The sequence below is a fragment of the Leptonychotes weddellii genome, chromosome 1 (genome assembly GCF_054177405.1).
Source record: "Leptonychotes weddellii isolate Sample4059 chromosome 1, ASM5417740v2, whole genome shotgun sequence".
Lineage (NCBI taxonomy): Eukaryota > Metazoa > Chordata > Mammalia > Carnivora > Phocidae > Leptonychotes > Leptonychotes weddellii.
In genome coordinates, this window is record NC_138369.1 from 143,204,895 (window position 1) to 143,220,195 (window position 15,301).

Below are 15,301 nucleotides of genomic sequence, written 5' to 3' on the forward strand. Positions count from 1 at the left end.
AAATATATTTATCATGTATTTTTAAAAGAAAGAACTCTGTTTAAAAACATAATCACAGGGATGCCTGGATGGCTCAGTTGTTAAGCATCTGCCTTCGGCTCAGGTCATGATCCCAGGGTCCTGGGATCGAGCCCTGCATCGGGCTCCCTGCTCACCGGCAAGCCTGCTTCTCCCTCTCCCTCTGCTTGTGTTCCTGCTCTCGCTGTGTCTCTCTCTGTCAAATAAATAAAATCTTAAAAAAAAAAATCACAGTACAAATATAACGCTTTAAAAATTATCAATACTTCCTTAATACCATAAAATATCCAGTCTGTTGTTACATTTCTAATTATCTCCTGTCATAATATAATTCAAGGTCCTTCTTACCCATCTTACCCATCCCCATATTTCTCTTTTTCCCTTGTTTTTCCTTGCAATTTATTTGTAGGAAAAACTGGGCTGGTTGTTTCATAGTTTTCACAGGCTCTAAATTTTGCGTGCTGCCTTACTGGGTGTGGTTTAACAGATTCCTTCATTCTGTTGATTTTTCTGCAAATTGGTAAAATTGATTAGCAGCTTGACCAAATTCAGACCTGGTGTTTTTTTGTTTGTTTTTTGTCAAGATGCTTCATAGGTAGTATTGTGTTCTACCATCAGGTTGTCCGATTCTCTCTCTCTTAATGATATTAGCAGTTAATGATCAATGCTCAGATTCCTTAGGAGTCCTAAAATCTTCTATTCTGATTCTATCATATTTTTATAATTTATTAGCTTTAATACTTCTAAAAGAAAAAATTTTTCATCTTCCATTTGGTCACCTATGTTAGTTTGTATTTTACTGTTTGACAGAAACAACATAGAGCTCTATACTGATAAAAAACTTGTATTGAATAAAAGCTTGATTAGAGGTAAAATTAAAACAATAAAAATGATATAGACATTTACCTGACTTATATGGCATAAATATGTACTCTGTTTAAAATCATTACTTCATGCCAGTTCTCAGCAAATAGCAGGATGGTTCAGGAGTTCATTGAATTGATTTCTGTTTTAAAAAAAATCACATTCTTAGATTTTATCCATTTACACTGCTTTCACCTGGTAATTGAAATTATCACCATTGACAGTACTTAGGCTTCCTTTTCTTTCTGACTGCACTTGTATTATCATGATAATGACATTTTTTACATCTACAGTGAATTTTCATGCTAAAATATCTTAGAGGATCTTACCTATATTGCAAATAAAATACTAAAAAGCCTAGTAGCCTTCTTTTGTCTGGAATTACAGTCTTATTCTTACAGTCTAATTTCCCCTGCTGTACCAGAAGCAAGACCTCAAAACTCTATCGGTGCACTTATGTGTGCCTTAGTAAAGAAGAGTAGGTTGCACCTTAATGACTGAATTTGAAACAATGCAGTCAGAATTAAACATAAGTTGTATTAACAGAGGAAGTAGGTTGCATTGGCCAGGGTCAGAGTGCATGGAGGAAATCATCGAGTTCTCCCTCCTGAAGCTAAATGGTCAGATCATGGAGAGTGATCATGTCCAGCCCATAGTGCATCCACAGCTTACTCCGTTCTGTCCAGAGCTCTCTGGGATTATTCAAGCATGGTGGATAATCTGCCAAGCCTGCGGCAAGTACTGGAGAGGGTCATCCAAACGTCAAGTCAATTTTTGTCACCTGTGGAGACTGGGACTTGAAAGTCACACTCCTGGGCCAGTGCCAGTATTTGGGTTTGCCAGTGGCAGATTACTTCAAGCAGTGGATTAATCTGAAAAAGGCTTGCAACTTCACCATGGGCTGCTGGCCCAAGAATGGACTTCTAGACATGAATGAGGGCCTCAGCCTGCAGGACACAGGCATTGATGACTGTAAGAACATCACCAACATCATGAAGACACTTGCCTATCAAGGCTTCCTTGTCAAGCAGACATCACCATTCTGATCGGCTGAGGACAGGATGGGGCCAGCCAGGGTAGCTGCTTGGCCCAGCCCAGAACCCTCCTTTCCCTCACAAGAGGGGAAATGGGAGAGTGGCACAGCCCTACATCCAGAGTGTCCCCCCAGCCTGCTCTGTGGGCTTGTGCCCTGGGTAAGGGCTTGGCCCCTCGGACTTTGTGCCCCCAACCCTGCCCCTCAACCTCAGTCCAGTATTAGCCCCTCCCACTGTAGGGGGACCCAGGCACTGACTGCCTCCTCCCTGGTACACGGGCTCTGCTGGAGCCACCGAGCCCCTTGAGCCCCCTCCCATCCGTAGTGCATGGTGTGTGGTGCCCTTGGGACTCCAGGACAGATCAAGATGCCCCCGGGACTCCAGGACAGATCAGTCTCCATCTTGTGTCTTCCCCCATCCTCACTGTGAATGTCCCACTGAATGAAGTGGGGGAAATGAGAAAAAAATATAACTTTGAATCTTTAGATTTCTGAGGACATTAAGTCCGCAGGCTTTGTGTATGTCTGAGTGAAATAAGTCCTGGTAGAAAGATAAACTTTGCTAACCCAGATATTTGGGAGAATGAGCTGGCCAGCTAGTCAATTGCCCATAATGACACAGAACTCTAGGACTATGCTTTAGATTATTATGTCTAATTTTAAGTTCCCCATTATAGAGGGAATTAGAAAAGTTGAGTGTATGCAAAGAAAAGCAGTGAAAATGAGTAAATAAAAATATAACCTAAAAAAAGAAAGCAAAAGTTCTTTCTTCCTGAGGGAAGACACAGAAGAAACCTAACTCTCGTCAGTTTTGTTTTTGAAGGTTTGTTGTCATGGGGCCCCTAACGCTTCCTTCTAGTGTCCAGCGCACACACCGGCCTTTTTCTGAGCTGGGAGCCAGGCAGCCCTCGGGGACCTTAGAGTATGGTTTGGAATCTTCGAATCTACCAGTAATTGTCTAAAATCCTTATACATACATATGCTACATTTTTTCCAATATGTATAGATGTAGTTGGTTAGTAAAATCTAGAATCACACAGAAGTGTTCTTGAATTCAGTTTATTTTTTTGTCATGTATTTTCTCAGGTAGAGGGAGGGGGGTTAGTGGTTCGGAACTTATTTTACGGCTTAAGGAGCCTCTCGTGGGAAACCACTGAGACGGAACGAGAGAAAATGATACTATGTTGCCAGGTGAGGTAATGAAGTTGACACTTCCAGGGAGTTGGACCAATTCCTCAGATTCCTGGAGCTTGCTGTGCTCACAGTAGAGTGAAGTGAAAACATTCTGGCCGTGGCTTTCACCTACTTCTGCCACTGACCATCCCGGTGAAGTGTGACTTGCCCAACCCACTCCACTCCACCCAGGAGCCGAGGGAAGGAATGGGGCTGTGAGCAGCTTCACCAGCACTGAAGTCCTTGGGGAAGTGGTTATGTAGCAGCTCTCGTCAGGTGCCCATTAGCTTCACAGTCCTCCTCAAGAGTGTACAGGTCTCACTACAAACTGATTGGGGTTGGCATGTTGGTTGAAACCAGTTTGCCATCTCTGAGTGACTCCATCACAAAGATAAATGATCGGTGATAACACATGGATCAGCTTAGGGAAGGTCTGATGTCTGGCTTGGCTAAGAATGAGGGGTAATGATGAACAGGACAATTTCAACAGAGCAGGAGGCATGACTTACAATCCCCTGAGAATGGATATGTAATTTCTATCTCAGGAGATCTTGAAAAATAGACTATAATCATCTATTTAGTTGCAGAACTACCTGAAGTCAGGGACCTGATTTAAGCACCTTCATCTTATGATTTTCCTGGTACTTTGATTTCATAACTGTTTTAGCCTTTCTTATTTTGATTGAAACCATCAAAGCTTTGCTTTGGAAACTAACTACTGAATTTTATTACTTCTTCTCTTGGCTAATTGATTCCCTGGATGTCTTTGTACATTCTATGAATAGATATGAAACTGACATCTAGGAGGGTGTTGCATTTCTTCTCTTTTTAAGAAGCAGAGTCTTTGTGAACTGCTCTTTTATTTACTGGTGTTTGGCAAATGTTTAGTAAGTTATTGCAGCAGTTCCCATTATTTTTTTCCGAGTTTTAAAAGGCTCCTGAAAATTAATCAGATTAATTTAAACATTTGGAATCTTCTGAATAAAGTACTCTCTCTATAGCTAGCAGTAAATTAAATTTTTCAGTTCTCAGATACTCGTTCTAGAAATTAGGACTTTAATTCTGTGTGCATGAAGCCCTGATTATTCTAATTTAACAGGCTTGTTGATTATTCAAGCAAAAATCTCAAGATACATATTCTTTTATAATTTTGAATATTACCCATGTGCTTGCAACCATTTCCTGTTCACAAAATAAGCTGAAATTTTAGATCAGAATACCTTGAGGATATTAATATAATTTTGGACTTAGTAAAGTTTGGGTTATCTTCATAGTACTCTTTATAGGTGGGTGGGAATATTTAATATATATCTTTTTAAAAATCAAGTACTTTTCGGGGCACCTGGGTGGCTCAGTCCTTAAGCGTCTGCCTTCGGCTCAGGTCATGATCCCAGGGTCCCAGGATCAAGCCCCACATTGGGCTCCCTGCTCAGAGGGAAGCCTGCTTCACCCTCTCACTCCCCTGCTTGTGTTTCCTCTCTCTCTGTCAAATAAATAAATAAAATCTTTAAAAAAAAACCAAGTACTGAAACAAATAATACATTATATGTTAAAAAAGAAAAAGAAGAAGATAGCAGGAAGGGAAAAATGAAGGGGGGGGAATCGGAGGGGGAGACAAACCATGAGAGACTATGGACTCTGAGAAACAAACTGAGGGTTCTAGAGGGGAGAGGGGTGGGGGGATGGGTTAGCCTAGTGATGGGTATTAAAGAGGGCACGTACTGAATGGAGCACTGGGTGTTATACGCAAACGATGAATCATGGAACACTCCATCAAAAACTAATGATGTAATGTATGGTGATTAACATAATGAAATAAAAAAATTAAAAAATTAAAACAAGTACTTTTCAAATTTTGAAATTTTACCTCTTTTAATTGATTTCTAGATGAAAGGGCAATTTAAAAACCCTCATCAAGACATTAACAAAACATTAACAAAAACGTCAGTTATTAAAGCCACATATATAACCAAATGTCCATAATTACACGCCACACCATTAGCCAAAGCCAACTTAATATAATGAATGATTATTATTAATTTTACTATTTCTTGCCAGACTGGGATAGATAATTTTTTTCCACCTTTATTAGGATATAATTGACAGAAAATAATGGTATATACTTAAAATGTACACATGATGACTTGATATACATATACATTGTGAAATACTTAACCACAATCAAGTTAATCAACACATCCTTCACCTCACAGTTATCTTTTTGCATATGTGTGGAGGTAGAATGCGTAAGATCCACTCTCTCAGCAAATTTCAAGTATACAATACAGTACTACCAATCATAGTTGCCATGCCATACATTAGATCCTCAGAACTTACTCACTTTCTTATTGAAAGCCTGTTTCCTTTGACCAGCATCTCCCCGTATCCCCTACCCTACAGCCGCTGACAGCCACCATTCTTCTTGCTGTTTCTATGAGCTCAACTTTATTTTTTTAGATTTCTACGTATGAATGATACCATACATACCCACTTGTTTTTCTCTGGCTTATTTCTCTTAGTATAATGGCTTTCGGGTTCGTTCATGTTGCAGATGGCAGGATGTCCAACTTTTTATGGCTGGATACTATTCCATTATCTAATCATATTTCACCATTCATCCATCAATGGACTTAGAGGTTCCATATTTCTGTATCTTGGCTATTCTGAATAATGCTGTAGTGAACATGAGAGTGCAGATATCTCTTTAAGATACTGGTTATCATTTCCTTCAGATGTATATCCAGAAGTGGGATTTCTGGGTCATACAGTAGTTCTATTTTTAGTATTTTGAGAAACCTTGATACCGTTTTTCCATAATGGTTGTACCAATTTACATTCCCACCAACAGTGCGTGATGGTTCCCTTTTCTCCATATCCTCATCAACACTTGTTATCTCTTCTCTTTTTGATAATAGCCATCCTACCAGGTGGGAAGTGATATTGTGCTTTTGACTTACATTTCCCTGATGATTAGCACCTTTTCATGTACCTTTGGCCAACTGTCTATTCAGGTCCTTTGCTCATTTTATTATCAGAGTGTAAGTTTTGTTTTGTTTGTTTTTGTTTTTTTTTTGCTATTGACTTGTGTGAGTTCCTTGCATATTTTAGATATTAAGCCTTTATCAGATACATGGTTTGCAAATATTTCCTCCTCCTGTATGTTGCCTTTTCATTTTGTTGATTGTTTTCTTCGCTGTGCAGAAGCTTTTCAGTTTGATGTAGTCCCACTTGTTTTTTGTTTGATTTTTTTTTTTGTCATTGTTTGTTTGCTTTTGTTACCTGTGCTTTTGGTGTAATATCCAAAACAGACCAGTGTCAAGAAGCTTTATCCTTATTTTCTTCTATGAGTTTTATGGTTTCAGGACTTACAGTTAAGACTTTAATCCATTTTGAGTTAATTTTATAAGTGGGGTAAGATAGGGCCCAGTTTCATATTTTTGCATGTGGATATCCAATTTTTCCAGCACCATATATTGAAGAGACTGTCCTTTCCCCATTGTGTGTTCTTGGTACCCTTGTCAAAGATTAGTTGACCATATATGAGTGGGTTCATTTCTGGGCTTTCTATTCTATTCCATGGGTCTATGTGTCTGGGTTTTGTTTGCCATTATCATACTGCTTAATTGCTATAGCTTTGTAATATGTTTTGAAATCAGGAAGTGTGATGCCTCCAGCTTTTTTCTTCTTTTTCAAGATAGTTTTAGCTTTTCAGGGTCTTCTGTGGTTCCATACAAATTTGGAGATTGTTTTTTGTACTTCTTTTGCATTGAATCTGTAGATTGCTTGAGTAGTATGGACATTTAAAAAATATTAATTCATCCAACCCAAGAATGTAGGATATCCTTCCATTTATTTGGTATCTTTTCAATTTCTTTCATCAGTGTCTTACTGTTTTCAGTCTATAGGACTTTTATCTCTGTGGTTAAATTTAATCCTAAGTATTTTATTATTTTTTATGTTATTGTAAATGAGATTGCTTTCCTAATTTCTCTTTCATACAGTTCATTGTTAGTGGCAGAAATGCAACTGATTTTAGTATGTTGATTTTGTATCCTTTGTCTTTACTGAATTCGTTGATTAGTTTTAGCAGTTTTCTTGGTGGAGTCTTTAGGGTTTCCATAGATACTATCATGTCATCTGCAAACCAGAAATTTTTTTTACTTCCTTCCTTCCTGATTTGGATGCTATTTATTTTTCTTCATATCTAATTGCTCTAACTAGAACTTCCAGTACAATGTTGAATAGAAGTGATGAGGGTAGGCATCCTTGTCTTTTTCCTGATCTTGAAGAAAAGCTTTTAACTTTTCACTATTAAATATGATATTAGTTAGCTGTGGGCTTGACATAATGGCCTTCATTGTGTTGAGGTACATTCCTTCTATACCTAATTCATTGAGAGTTTTTATCTTAAAAATATAATGAATTTTGTCAGTGTTCTTTTTTTAATTGAAGTGTAGTGGACATACACCATTATATTAGTTCAAGTGTACAACATGTTTCAACATTTATACATATGATGAGTGCTCACCATGATAAATCTAGCTGTCATCTGTCATCACACAAAGTTGTTACATATTATTTTTTTTAAATTTTTTATTGTTATGTTAATCCCCATACAGTACATCATTAGTTTTACATATTATTAACTATATTCCCTGTATTGCACATTGTATCCCCATGTCTTATTATTTTATAACTGGAAGTTTGCACTATTTATTTATTTAGATTCATTTATTTATTTTAGACAGAGAGGGCATAGTGGGAAGAGGCAGAGGGAGATGGAGAAAGAGAACCTCAAGCAGCCTCCCTGCTGAGCGTGGAGCCCAATGTGGGGCTCAATCCCACAACCCTGAGATCATGACCTGAGCCAAAATCAAGAGTTGGACGCTCAACTGACTGAGCCACCCAGGCGCCCCTACAAGATTGTACCTTTTAATTCTCTTCCGCTGTTTTGTTCATCCTCCCTGGCAACTACCAGATTGTTCTCTATTTATGAGTTTGTTTCTATTTTGTTTAGATTGCTTTTTAGATTCACATATAAATGAAATCATACGGTATTTTTCTTTGATTTATTTCTTTTTAGATTCACATATAAATGAAATCATACGGTATTTTTCTTTGATTTATTTCACTTAGCTTACTATCATCTAGGCCCATCCAGGTTGTCACAAATGACAGGATTTCATTCTTTTTTATGGTTTAGTAATATTCCATTGTATATGTATACCATATCTTCTGTATCCATTCATCTGTTGATGGACTCTTAGGTTGTTTCCATATCCTGGCTATAGTAAATAAAACTGTAATGAACATAGGGATGCATATATCTTTTCGAATTAGTGTAAATACCCAGAAGTGTAATTGCTGGATCATATGATAGTTCTATTTTTTGGTTCTTTGATGAAACTTTATACTTTTTCCATAGTGGATGCATCATTTTGCATTTCCACTCACTGTGCACAAGGCCTCCCTTTTCTCCACATCCTCACCAACACTTGTCATTTCTTGTCTTTTTGATAATAGCCATTCTGACAGTTATGAGGTGATATCTTAATATGGTTTTGATTTGTATTTCCTTAATTATTAATGATCTTGAGCATCTTTTCATGTGTCTGTTGGCTATATGTGTTTCTTTGGAGAAATGTGTATTTAAGTCATCTACCCATTTTTTAATTAGTTTGTTTTTTTTAATACTGAGCGAAGTGAGTTCTTTATATATTTTTGTTTTGTTTTATTTAAATTCTAGTTAGTTAACATATAGTGTAATATTGGCTTCAGGAGTAGAATTTAGTGATTCATCACTTACATAACACCCAGTACTCATCACAAGTGCCCTCTTTAATACCCATTACCCATTTAGCCCATACCCTGCCTACCTACCCTAGAGCAACACTCAGTTTGTTCTCTATGGTTAAGAGTCTCCTATGGTTTGCTCCCCCCTTTTTTTCTCTTCCCCTGTGTTCATCTGTTTTGTTTCTTAAATTCCACATATGAGTGAAATCATATGGTATTTGTCTTTCTCTGACTGACATATTTCACTTAGCATAATACATTCTAGCTCCATCCACATTTTGCAAATGGCAAGATTTCATTCTTTTTATATGGCTGAGTGATATTCCATTGTATATATATACACCGCATCTTTATACATTTTTCAGTCAATGGACATTTGGGCTTTTTCCATAGTTTGGCTATTGTTGATAATGATGCTATAAAATGCCGGTGCCCCTTTGAATCAGTAATTTTGTATCCCTGGGGGAAATACCTAGTAGTGCGTTTGCTAGGTTGTAGGGTATTTCTATTTTTAACTTTCTGAGGAACTTCCATACTGTTCTCCAGAGTGGCTGCACCAGCTTGCATTCCCACCAACGGTGTAAGAGGGTTCCCCTTTCTTCGCATCCTCACCAACATCTGTTGTTTCCTGTGTTGTTAATTTTAGCCATTCTGACAGGTGTGAGATGGTATTGATATGTATTTTCCTGATGATGAGTGATGTTGAGCATCTTTTCATGTGTCTGTTGACCATCTGGATGTTTTTTTTGGAGAAATGTGTATTCATGTCTTCTGCCCATTTCTTAATTGGATTATTTGTTTTTTGGATGTTGAGTTTGATAAGTTCTTTATAGATTCTGGATGCTAACCCTTTATCTGATATGTCACTTGCAAATATCTTCTCCCATTCTGTAGGCTGCCTTTTAGTTTTACTGATTGTTTCCTTCACTATGCAGAAGCTTTTTATCTTGATGAAGTCCCAGTAGTTCATGTTTGCTTTTGTTTCTCTTGCCTCCGGAGATGTGTCTAGTAAGAAGTTGCTATGGCCACTGTCAAAGAGGTTGCTGTCTGTGTTCTCCTCTAGGATTTTGATGGTTTCCTGTCTCACATTTAGGTCTTTCACCTATTTTGAATTTGTTTTTGTGTATGGTATAAGAAAGTTGTCCAGTTTCATTCTTCTGCATGTTGCTGTCCAGTTTTCCCAACACCATTTGTTGAAGAGACTCTTTTTTCCATTGGATATTCTTTCCTGCTTTGTTAAAAATTAGTTGATCGTATAGTTGTGGGTCCATTACTGGGTTTTCTGTTCCATTGATCGATGTGTCTTTTTTTGTTTCAGTACCACACTGTCTTGATGACTACAGCTTTGAAATGTACCTGGAAGTCCGGAATTGTGATGCCTCCCACTTTGTTTTCTTTTTCAAGATTGCTTTGGCTATTTGGGGTCTTTTGTGGAATATTTTTGATATTAACCCTTATTGGCTACATGTCATTTTGCAGATATCTTCTCCCATTCAGTAGGCTGCCTTTTTGTTTTGTTGATGGTTTTCTTTGCTGTGCAAAGCTGTTTAGTTTGATGTAGTCCCTTTTGTTAAGTTTTTGCTTTTGTTGCCCTTTGCCAAAGAAGATCCAAAAAAAATACTGCTCAGACTGATGTTCAAGAGCAACTGCCTATGTTTTCTTCCAGGAGTTTTAGGAGTTTTCGTCTTACATTTAAGTCTGTAATTCATTTTGAGTTGTTTTTTGTATATGGTGTAAGTTTCATTCTTTTGCATGTAGTTGTCCTCAAATGTCCTTTCTATATGTATTGGGATGATCATATGTTTTTTTATCTTTCCTTCCATTAATGTGGTGTATTGCATTTATTGATTTGTTTATGTTGAACCATCATTTCATCCAGGGATAGATCCCACTTGATCATAGCTTATGATCCTTTTTTTGTGTGTGCTGTTGAATATTATTTGCTTGTATTATTTTGAGGAGTTTTCCATCTGTATTCATTGGTGATATTAGCCTGTGCTTTTCTTGTGGTGTCCTCATCTGGATTTGGAGTCAAAATAATGTTGGCTTTGTAAAATGAGTTTGGAAGTGTGCCCTCCTCTTCAATTTTTTGGAAGAATTTGAGAAGGATAGGCATTAATTGTTATTTAAATGTTTGATAGAATTGACCAGTGAAGCCATCTGGTCCTGAGGTTTTCTTTGTTGGGAAACTTTTGATTATTGATTAAATCTTCTTACTAGTTACAGGTTTTTCAGATTTTCTATTTCTTCATAATTCAGTCTTAGACATTTGTATGTTTTTAGGAAATTACCGCTTTCTTCTAGATTAGGCAATTTGTTGGCATATAATTGTTCATAGTAGTCTCTTATCTTTTGTATTTCTGGGGTAGCAGTTGCAATGTGTCTCCTTTGGTCTCTGATTTTGAGTCTTCACTCTTTTTCTTAGTTTAATTAAGGGTTTGTCAATTTTGTTTATATTTTCAAAAAGCAGTTTTTAGTATCATTGATCTTTTCTATTGTTTTTCTGTTCTCTCTTTTATTTATTTCTACTGATATTGGCTATTTTCTTCCTTCTTCTAAGTTTGGGCTTCATTTGTTCTTTTTCTAGCTCCTTGAGGTGGAAGGATTGTTTATTTGAGAACTTTCTTGTTTTTTAATGTATTTATCACTATGAACTTTCCTCTTAGAACTGCTTTTATTGCATCTGTTAAATTTTGGTATGCTGTTTCTATTTTCATTTATCTCAATATATTTTTAAACTTCTCTTTTGATTTCCTCTTTGACCCATTGGTTATTTAAGAGTATATTATTTAACTTTTACCTGTTTTTGGATTTTTCATCCTTTTCTCCTATTACTAATTTCTAATTTATACTATTATAGTCAGAAAAGATACGTGATAATGATTTTAGTATTTGTCAGTTTGTTAAGACTTGTTTGTGATCTAACATGATCTGTCCTGGAGAATGTTCCATGTGTGTTTGAGAAGAATGTGTATGCTACTGCTACTGGATGAAATACTGTGTGTCTATTAGATCCATTTGCCCTAAGGTATGGTTCATGTACATTATTTCCTTACAATTTTTCTCTGATTAATCTATCCATTGTTGAAAGTGAGGTAATGAAGTCTCCTACTATTATTGCATTGTCATTTATTTCTGCTTCAGATTTGTCTAATATATTTAGTGCTCTGATGTTGGTCTATATATATAGATAGATAGATAGATATAGATATCTATATCTATCTATCTATATCCATAATTGTTATCTCCTCTTGATGAATTGACTCCTTTACCATTATATAATGACCTCCTTTGTCTCTTGTTGCACTTTTTGGGTTAAAGCGTATTTGTCTGATACCAGTATAGCTATCCTTGCTTTCTTTCAGTTTCTATTTGCATAGGATATCTTTTTCCATCCCTTTATTTTGAGCTTATATATATCCTTAAAACTGAAGTGAGTATCTTATAGTCAATATATAGTTGGGTCTTGTTTTTTTTAATCCACTCAGCCACTTGATGTTTTTGATTAGAGAATATAATCCATTTATATTTAACATAATTATTGATGGATAAGGACTTATTATTGCTATCTTATTGTTTTAATTGCTGTTTTTTTGTTCCTTTGTTTCTTCCTTTCTTGTTGTCTTCCTTTGCAATATGATGATTTTCTGTAGTGTAATGCTGTGAATCCTGTCTCTTTATCTTTTGTTTTGCTTTATTGTTTGTTTTGCTTTACTTTTGTTTATCCTAGGTTTTGCTTTGTGGTTACTATGAGGCTTGCATAAAACATGCTTTAGTTATAACAGTCTGTTTTAAGCTTATGACAGGTTAACTTCAATCTCATACAAAATCTCTACCTTGTTACTCCCTTTCCCCACAAACATTCTTTGTTTTTTTATTTCACAATTCAGAATTCACGTTTTAATATTGTATATCCCCTAAGAAATTATTGTAGCTATACTTATTTTTAATACTTTTGTCTTAACATGTATACTATAGTTAAATGATTTATACACCACTATTGTAATACTAGAGCATTCTGAATCTGACTATATACTTACCTTTACCAATGAATCTTATATTTTCATGTTTTTAAGTTACTAATTAGTATCCTTTCATTTCAGCTTAAAGAATTCCCTGTAGCATTTCTTGTAAGGTAGGTCTAGTGGTAATGAAAAACCCTAGGTTTTTTGGGGAAATTCTTTGTGTTTCCTTAATTTGTGAAGGACATCTTTGCTGAGTAAATTATTCTGGGTTGGCAGGTGGTGGTGTACTTGTTGTCGTTTTTTTAGCACCTTGATTATATCATCCCACACTCTCTTGATTTGCAAGGTTTCTGCTGAAAAATCCACTGATATCTTGGTGGAGGTTCCCTTATATGGGAGGAACTTTTTTCAGGGTATCTGTATAAATGTCTACAGACTGAGTAATGCATAAAAGAAAATAGAAACTGGCATGATATGTTTCCTCCTGCTGTTATCCCTCTGGCTTACTTATTCACTTGCTGAAACATCTGCCTAGTCTTCTGGGGCCAGTCCTTGGAAATTTGTTTTAATAACATGTAAGTTGTGCATGTTGCAGTAGTTTCTATCTGGAGAAACAAAGTTGAATTTCTGTTGACAGTTAGAAAAAGCCATTTCTGACCTCCAGAGTGAATAACTCTGGTTGTTTTCTTTGTCCTGATATCTGCTTTGAATAGTATAATATCTTTTATCAGGTCTGCTCATGATGTTTCGGCTACTGAATATCCTCTCTTCTGCTTTGATAGCCAGTCATTCTTTAGTATTATTTAGTCTTACAAGTAAACATTAAGCTCTGTGTGTCAGCCTCTGAAAAACAAGATCCTAACATAGCCACCGTCTTCAAGGATTTCACTATCTAGAGGGAAAAATAGGCATAAAGTAAACTAAAATGTAATGTGTAAGCGTTAAAGAGTGGTGTGATCACAGAGCAGAGATCATCCCACCCTTGAGAGGTATGTGCCTGTTTCTAACATCCTAGTAGTTTTACCGCCCTTAAAGTGTTTATGTTGGGGTTCACAGTTTATATTTGTTTGAGAAGTTAGGTGGGTTGTGTTAAGTGTGTTTAGTTAATGTTTCATGGAGAGACATGATTTCACCTTCATTTTAACCCACACAGCATGTTAATAAGGTATTTTGTCAAGATTAGCAACAGCGTTTTTTGAGGGCTTATTAAACATGCAGGATGCTGAGCTCCATGTTGAGGGCATGCAAAGTTATAAAGCACAGTTCCTCCTTTGAAAAGGTACAGTATCCTTGGGGAAGCAATAATTAGAGAGAGGATAAATATAATACAGCAGCGACTTAAATTTCTGCAGAGTGTTATAGTTTTTAATATACCTTTGCATTTATTCTTTATGATAACCCTGTAAGGCAAGTTACTATAAACACTTTATGATAAGAAAATTCAGTAGTTCTACAATTAATGTGTGGCAGAGACAGCAGTCCAAGCCACCTGACCTTAATCTGCAGCACCTCTTACTTTGACATAGTAAGAACTGAATAGTTCATGTGGAAATCAGAGAATGAGGTTTCACAAACCCTGTCCAGACAGCAAAGAATATTTCAGGGTCTGGTGTGCCGTGAAGAAGTAGAGTCTGGGATGGACCAAGACTGAATGCTGAGCAATTAGCTGAAAGCCAAGAGTTTGAGTTGAGAGAAGCCCAAAAAGCAGAGTCCAAAGGGAAATTTGAGGTGAGAGCTGCTAGGAGTTTTGTGAAGAGACAAGGTAGGAGAGTTGGGAATTTGTGAGGGTCGTTTTCAGCCTGGCCCAATTTCATACTTCTTTTTGAAGACGGAGTTCCTTCCTTGCTCGTCTTAATGGCACATAGCATTCTGAACCTAAATTTTAACAGGAATAGTAAAGTATGAGGATGTTTATTTGTAGTTTGCATGGATTATACAGTCATATGTTAAGGTTGATGGAAGGCTGGCCCTACTGCATATATTTTATTTCCAAGGTGTGTATGTTAGATTCTCACTGTTTGGCTTTGTACATTGGTGAAATGTTTTATATCCACCATCTTTCAAGTACTCAGTAGCCACATGTGACTGGTGGTTATCATATTGGACAGAATGGTAAACTTGGATTCTTTTCTTTAAAAAAAAAAATATTTTTAAAAAAATATTTTTAAAGTAACACGTGCACATGTAAAAATATTCTAAGTGTTCAAGAGGTTAAAAATGAAAGTGAAAGTGTCTTCCCCCCACCTTCTTCTCAATTTCTCTCCCTCTTTCCAATGGCATCTACTATTAAAACTTTCTGTTATTTCCTTTCAGGAATAGGAAGGCATATCCATCAAAATTGTATATGTATAAGCTTTTTATAAATTATAAAAATTGACTATAGTAGGTATTCTGTTTCATATCTTTTTGTTTCATATTTTTTTAAAAAAAGTATTATAAAACTCTAAGAGGTCTT

At 36.3% G+C, this 15,301-nt stretch overlaps 1 protein-coding gene and 1 pseudogene across 2 annotated transcripts in view; both read left to right on the top strand.

Annotated features, from left to right (window-relative positions):
• Nucleotides 1-15,301, top strand: part of MORC1 (MORC family CW-type zinc finger 1) — a 171,803-nt gene that overhangs the window by 77,033 nt on the left and 79,469 nt on the right. The window lies entirely within an intron of this gene.
• LOC115939678 (ERI1 exoribonuclease 3 pseudogene) lies at nucleotides 1,463-2,280 on the top strand (annotated as a pseudogene).